This window comes from Rhea americana, unplaced genomic scaffold, assembly GCF_003343005.1.
Source record: "Rhea americana isolate MKP2758 unplaced genomic scaffold, rheAme1 scaffold_226, whole genome shotgun sequence".
NCBI classification, from domain to species: Eukaryota; Metazoa; Chordata; class Aves; order Rheiformes; family Rheidae; genus Rhea; species Rhea americana.
Genome location: NW_028186342.1, coordinates 1,364,387 through 1,369,956, shown reverse-complemented (window position 1 = coordinate 1,369,956; position 5,570 = coordinate 1,364,387). Strand labels below are relative to the sequence as shown.

Sequence of the window (5,570 nt, the reverse complement as noted above, 5' to 3'; positions counted from 1 at the left end):
CCGGGCGCGGACCCCGCGGTGCTGCCGGGCGCCCCGTTCTCGGCCTCCTCGGGGAATCGGTTTCCTCGCGTTCCCGGCGCGGTGGCCGCTTCGGTTCGCCTTGACCGCGCGGTTCTGCGGCTCCGAGGAGCCGTCAGCGCGAGCCCCCCGCGTGCGCCCGGCTCCTGCCGCCCCTCTTTGCTGTCGCGTCGCCCCTTGCAAGGAGGCCCGAGAGCCCGGACTCCAGCGGGGAGCCGGCCGGGCTCGCGGCGGGTCTCCGTGTGCGGCGACGTCGCCCGGTGGGGCAGGACGGCAGCGGGCCGGCTCCGCTCCGTGCCCGCCGACGCGGGGGAGTCCCAGGAGAGCGGCCGCCCGAGCTGCCCCCAAGACGCAGGGCTCTTCGCGGAGGGATGCTGCGTGCCCGCGCTGCCGCGTCCGGACGCGTGGCTGAGGCTGCGACGCCCGGCGGCGGCGCAGAGTTGCGGTGTAGCCCGCGGGGGCTGCTCTGGGTGATTGCACCCTCCTGTATTAGAGCCGAGTAGCAGCGTGAGGCTGCTCTTTGATGGCATAAATCTCTCTAGTTTGCACCCAGGTCTGACAACAGCCCTGGCTCCACGAGCCCGCGTGGGGTGGGGGGGACCCGCAGGCTCCTAGCGTACCCCACACGGGGACAACTGCATCCCTGGTCCTCCCGTGCCAAGGTGGAGCCGTTTGTTTTGTGCCCGGGAAGAACCCTGCTCGTGGCTGGCCCTGGCAAGCGCCCGGCTCCTGCCCGACCTGTTTCCCAGACGGTTTGACAAGCTCAGGCAGGACCGGGCTGGCTCCGGGGAGTGCRAGGGCTGCCTGGAGCAGGGCTCGTGCTGTGGGGCAGCAGGGGGCTCTGCAGCCCGGTGCAGAAATGGTCTTGTTGCTTCAGTGCTCTCCAGGGCTTTAAACAGCCTGATGGGATTGCTGGCTGCTGTCGGGCTGCTGGCTGAGAGGCGGTGAAAGTCCCCATGTGCCAGATTCCCCGTTTCTCCTCCTCCATCCTTCCCCTTTCGCTCCTGGCTCCTGCAGCAAGGCTCTTCTCAGTGCTCTCCTGCAGGAGCCCCTCACTTTGGCTGTGGAGCTTGTGGCTCGGTGACACGGGTGCCGCAAAAGCTGCCCCTTCCTTTCCCACCGGGAACGCGTGGCAGGACGCTCCTTGCTCCCTAGAGGGGCCCATAAGTCTGCTCGTTGCCCGGCTGTGGGGCCGCCTCGCACACGGAGCTCCGAGGAGAGCATCTTGGGGCTTCCCAGCATCTCCGCTGAGGGGGACCGTGAGCTGAGGTGGAGGAGGCCTCGGTCGTCCTCGTGCTCAGCGACACCAGCAGCGGGACCCGAGCGACCTGGTGCACGGCGTGGCCGGCAGGCAGGGCTCCTGGGGCCGCTCCTGCCYGGAGCCGGAGCTGGCCCAGCCCGGCAGGGGCCGCGGCGCTTGGCAGCAGCAGAGCACCTCTGCCGGCAGCTCGTGCTCGGGCCCTGCTCGGCCGCCCCTGCGGCGCTTTCGTCCTCCGCCCCGGCTCCCTCGGCTTGGGTGAGCCGCTCAGAGCGGCGGGTTTCTGCTGGAGGGGCGCCGTGGCGAGCGCTTTCCGCCGGGGCCGCGTGCGCGGCGCGGTCGAGCGCTCCTGGGGGCGGGGAGCCCTCCCTCGCTTTGCTCTGGGGCCGCTCGCGGGAGCTCAGCGCAGAGCTCCAGCCAGCTGGGTAGTGACGGGGCGGCCAGGGAGGCTTGCAAAGGGGAAGGAGAGTTGCAAGATTGAACCTACGCCTGATTCAGCGGTTTCCCCTGCCTTTTTCAGCCTGTCTCGGCGCAGGTGGGGGGCGGGAGGACGGGGCTCAGCAGCCCCCCAAGGTCTCCACGGTGGAGGATGGACCGAGGCTGGAGCCGACGCAGCAGGCTTGGCTCAGCGAGGAGGGAGCTCTCCCGAGCCGTGCTCGGCCGCGAGAGCAGCTGCCTTCCTGCGGCGGGCTGCGAGGGAGGAGTGCCAGCAGCGCCGGCTGGGGTTTCCTTTGCGGCGAGCGCTCTCGGAGGGCGCGTGGGCGGGACAGCGGCAGGCTGCGCTGAGCCGGCTGTGGGCTGTCCGGCTGATTCGCACCAGCTCCTGACAGAAATAGAAGGGCTGGCTCGAAAGCGCCTGCAGCGGATGTCCCGAAGCACGTCCTGCTGTCTGCGCCGTGCGGCAGCAGGGTCCCACCCAAAACACGGGCTTGCAGGGAGCTGGCCCCGGGCAGGCATCCCCACGAGCCTCTAGTCACCTCCCGCACGCTCCCTAAACATTTCCGGGCCTGGCTCCCTCTCCTGTGTCCGTGTCCCTCCTTCCCCTGTCCCCAAAGGGTTCCAAAAGTTGCAAGCTGCTGCACGGGCACAGTGTCTCGCTGCTTGTCCGGTTGAAGAGCCAGACGGAGCCCGTGGCGTCCGTGCGCCAGTGGGAGCTGCCTGCCTGCAGCGTGGCCGCGGTGCAGCCGGGCCCCGGGCTCCTCTGGCCGGGGAGTTTGGGAGACTTCGTGCCCGGCCCGTTCGGGGAAGCGCTAACGAAGGGTTTGCAGACGCTCGGCCCTACGAGCCRCGTCCAGAGCGGTGCTGGGCACTGGTGCTGCACGCTGGGGTTTGCCAGCTCCCAGCCGGCAGGTGTGCAGCGGGTTAGTGGGAGCGGGGCTAACGCGGCTGCCCGCGCGTCAGGGCCGGGGCGAGCAGCGCTGCCAGCCCCGGGAGAGGACAGCTGCGTCGGGGGCCGAAGGCGGCGTAAGCCTGAGGGAAGCCAATGCATTCAGAGGAGCTTCGTGGTCCTCCCAGTCCTGCGCTTCTCGGTGATGTGCCCCTGCAGAGGGTCTTCCCGGCAGCTCCTCCTTCCRTGCTGGGTTTCAGGTTGGTCCCTGAGCCCAGCTGGGACCTGGCAGGAGGTGGCTCAGCAGCACACGCAGGCCGGGATCCGTGCGGGCGAATGCCACGCAGCCCGGGGCGTTCGGACGCCGTTCCCTGGTGGGCATTGCTCCGCACCTCGGGTCTTTCTTAAAACAGCTCTTCTGCATTTCTTGGAAATGACAGCGACAGGTCCCAGCTCTTCCCCTTCCCCTTCCTCTCCTGGGAACGCAGCTTGGCAGCGGGGCAGCGGCAGCCCCAGGGCAGGCAGCCCCTCTGCCCGCGGGTCCTGCAGGGTGGGAGGCTGGCGTTAGCTGAGCRGGCTGTTTTCATGCTTGTTTAACAGCATGGGAGGCTCAGCAAAGAGGGATGCGAACGGGCCGGGCTGCGTGGAGCACCGTCAGCGTTTGGGGGCAGATGCCTGCGCTCTGCTCTCCGCATCGAGCCTGTTGACRTGTGCCAGGGGCCGCCACATCTGGCCGCCAGCTGCCGCGGGGAGCCCCCGGCCCCCGGCCGCCTGCCCCCATGTGTCCAGCCACCAGCGCCCGTCCACCTTGCCGCGCTCCCCGCGGAGGGATTAAAGGTGCATGGCGAAGGCAGTAATCCTGGATAAGCGCGGCAGGAGGCTAATATTAACTCGTTTGCTGCCCACAGCAAGGACAGGCATCTCGTGGCAGCACATCTCCATCCAGCTGTGCTGCCCAGCTCGGCAAATCCCCCGGGAGCACGGGGTGGGGGCCAGGCTCCGTGCTCGGATTAACCCACCGAGAGCTCTCTGGCTGCGCTGCCTTCACTCACTGCAGTCTGGATGCTAATGTCTGATCCGCYGCTATCTCCTTGTGCCTGGAGCAAGGGTCCCTGCGGCTACTTCCCACCAGCTGCTGAAGGAAGGGGGRGGATTTGCAGCCGGCAGAGCCCTGGCTTGGGCGGCCAGTGAGCCTGTACCGCCGGCAGCAGAGCCCCGTGCCGAGGGCTGGTGCTCCGCACCCGTCGCTGGGCGCAGCCAGAGAGGCCGCAATGGGGACGGCTGGGGCCCCGGTGGGAGCAGCGCTGGCTTCCCACGCAGCCTGCGGGCCCGGCACCCGGGCGAGGACCCAGCTCCCGCGGCACGACTCGCTGAGAGCGAGACCCAGGCCCTCCGCGGTGCCGTCACTCGCTGCGCGAGCTGAGCGCCAGAGCCTGCGCCAGCAGGTCAGATGCTCTGGCTAACGCGAGGCTGCGGATCGGGACCAGAGCTCAGAGTCAGACCCGTCACGGCTGCCGGCTGAGCGGTTTCCTCGCAAACACCTCGGCCGCGTGGCTGCGGGACGTGCAGCCACGATCCCTCCATCCCGCCCGGGCGCTTCTCCCAGGCTTGGCCCTCGGCCTCCCCCGCGCTGGAGGGCGAAGGCCCCTTGCAGCAGGGCTGTTGCCTTGTGGCACGTTAAAGTTGCTGTTTCCAGCTTTGTTCCTTCTTCAGAGCCGTGTGGCTGCGGCTCTGCGGCCAGGGATGCGCTCTCTGCCGGCGGAKTCCTCCTTCCCCACATCTGCTGCTTGCCAGCGTGTCGTGTGCCTGGCTCCCGCCGAGCCGGGCTGCTTCGGTGTCAGCGCCGAGATGATTTCGTGACTTCCTCGCCTTTTAGGGAAGGTGCATCTCGGAGCTGGCTGGGAGCGCTCCCCTGCCAGCACTGCGGCTCCCGACGCCCCTGGGGCCGCCGGCGCGCACGGGGGGAGCGCGGCACGGCGTTCCCAGCCCGCGCGTGCGGGCACCGGCGGCCCGGACCAGGGCCCGCGGCTGCTGGGCTGGAGCGTGTCTGAGGCGAGGCTGATCCACCCGTAACAGCAGTTTCTGGGCGCACAAGGTGCCCGCGAGCCCCCGTCCCGTCTCACAGGAGGGAATCGCKGAGCTCGGCGAGAGCCCTGCTGGGGTGGCTCACTGCGGGCGGTCCGGCCCACCCCCGGCTGTTTCGCTCCGTTTGCTGATTTCCTGCTTGGCCAAACACGCTGTCCTGCTCGCTGTCCTCCCCCGCTCTGCCGGGCTGCTTCACGGAGAGCTTTTCTGCTGRCATCTGGTGCTCTCTGACATCTTGAATGAATCACTTTTCCCGTAACCCGACGGCTGGGGGCGAAGGGCTCCTCGGGGCGCCTCGCGCTAAGGAGCCCAGCGCGGCGGGCTCGGGGCTGCGAGGGCTCTGGGCAGCAGGGCCGCGCCACCGCAGCCGGGGCGATGGGGACGGCAGCGGGACTCGGTGCTCGGTGCGGGGCTGCGGAGCAGGGGGCAGCTGTGGTTTGGATCCGAGGAACGACCCTTGCGTTGGGGAGCTGGGGCGGAAAAGCGGGGCTGGAGCAAGGCACTTTTTGGAGAGCGGTCCCTCTCCCGCCGGCGCGGGGTGCTGCGCCGGAGCTGGCCTCTGGCTTCAGCGCGGCGGGACGGCTGCGTCGGCCCGGCTGCGCGGCTGCGTCTTCGGCGAGGGGCGGCCAAGGGGGAATCGGAGCAGATGCCTCCTTCCTTCCTCCCGTCTCTGCAGAGTGGCGACATCCTGCCTGGAAGCCCTCATCTTCCCGGCGAAAGGAGCCAGGCTCCCGGCAGCAGCTGCGGTGCGAGCGCTGGCCGCTCTGGAAACTTGGACAGTGCCGTCCTTCCCGGCGCGGCAGCGAGGGCGCGCCAGGATGGGCTGGAGCCTGACCTCCCGCCCGGCCCCATTGTGCTGCGCCCGCTGCCTTTCCGCCCGCG

At 69.5% G+C, this 5,570-nt stretch overlaps 1 protein-coding gene across 1 annotated transcript in view; it reads left to right on the top strand.

Annotated features, from left to right (window-relative positions):
• The window catches only part of SNTB2 (syntrophin beta 2), a 15,166-nt gene that overhangs the window by 1,464 nt on the left and 8,132 nt on the right, over positions 1 to 5,570 (top strand). The window lies entirely within an intron of this gene.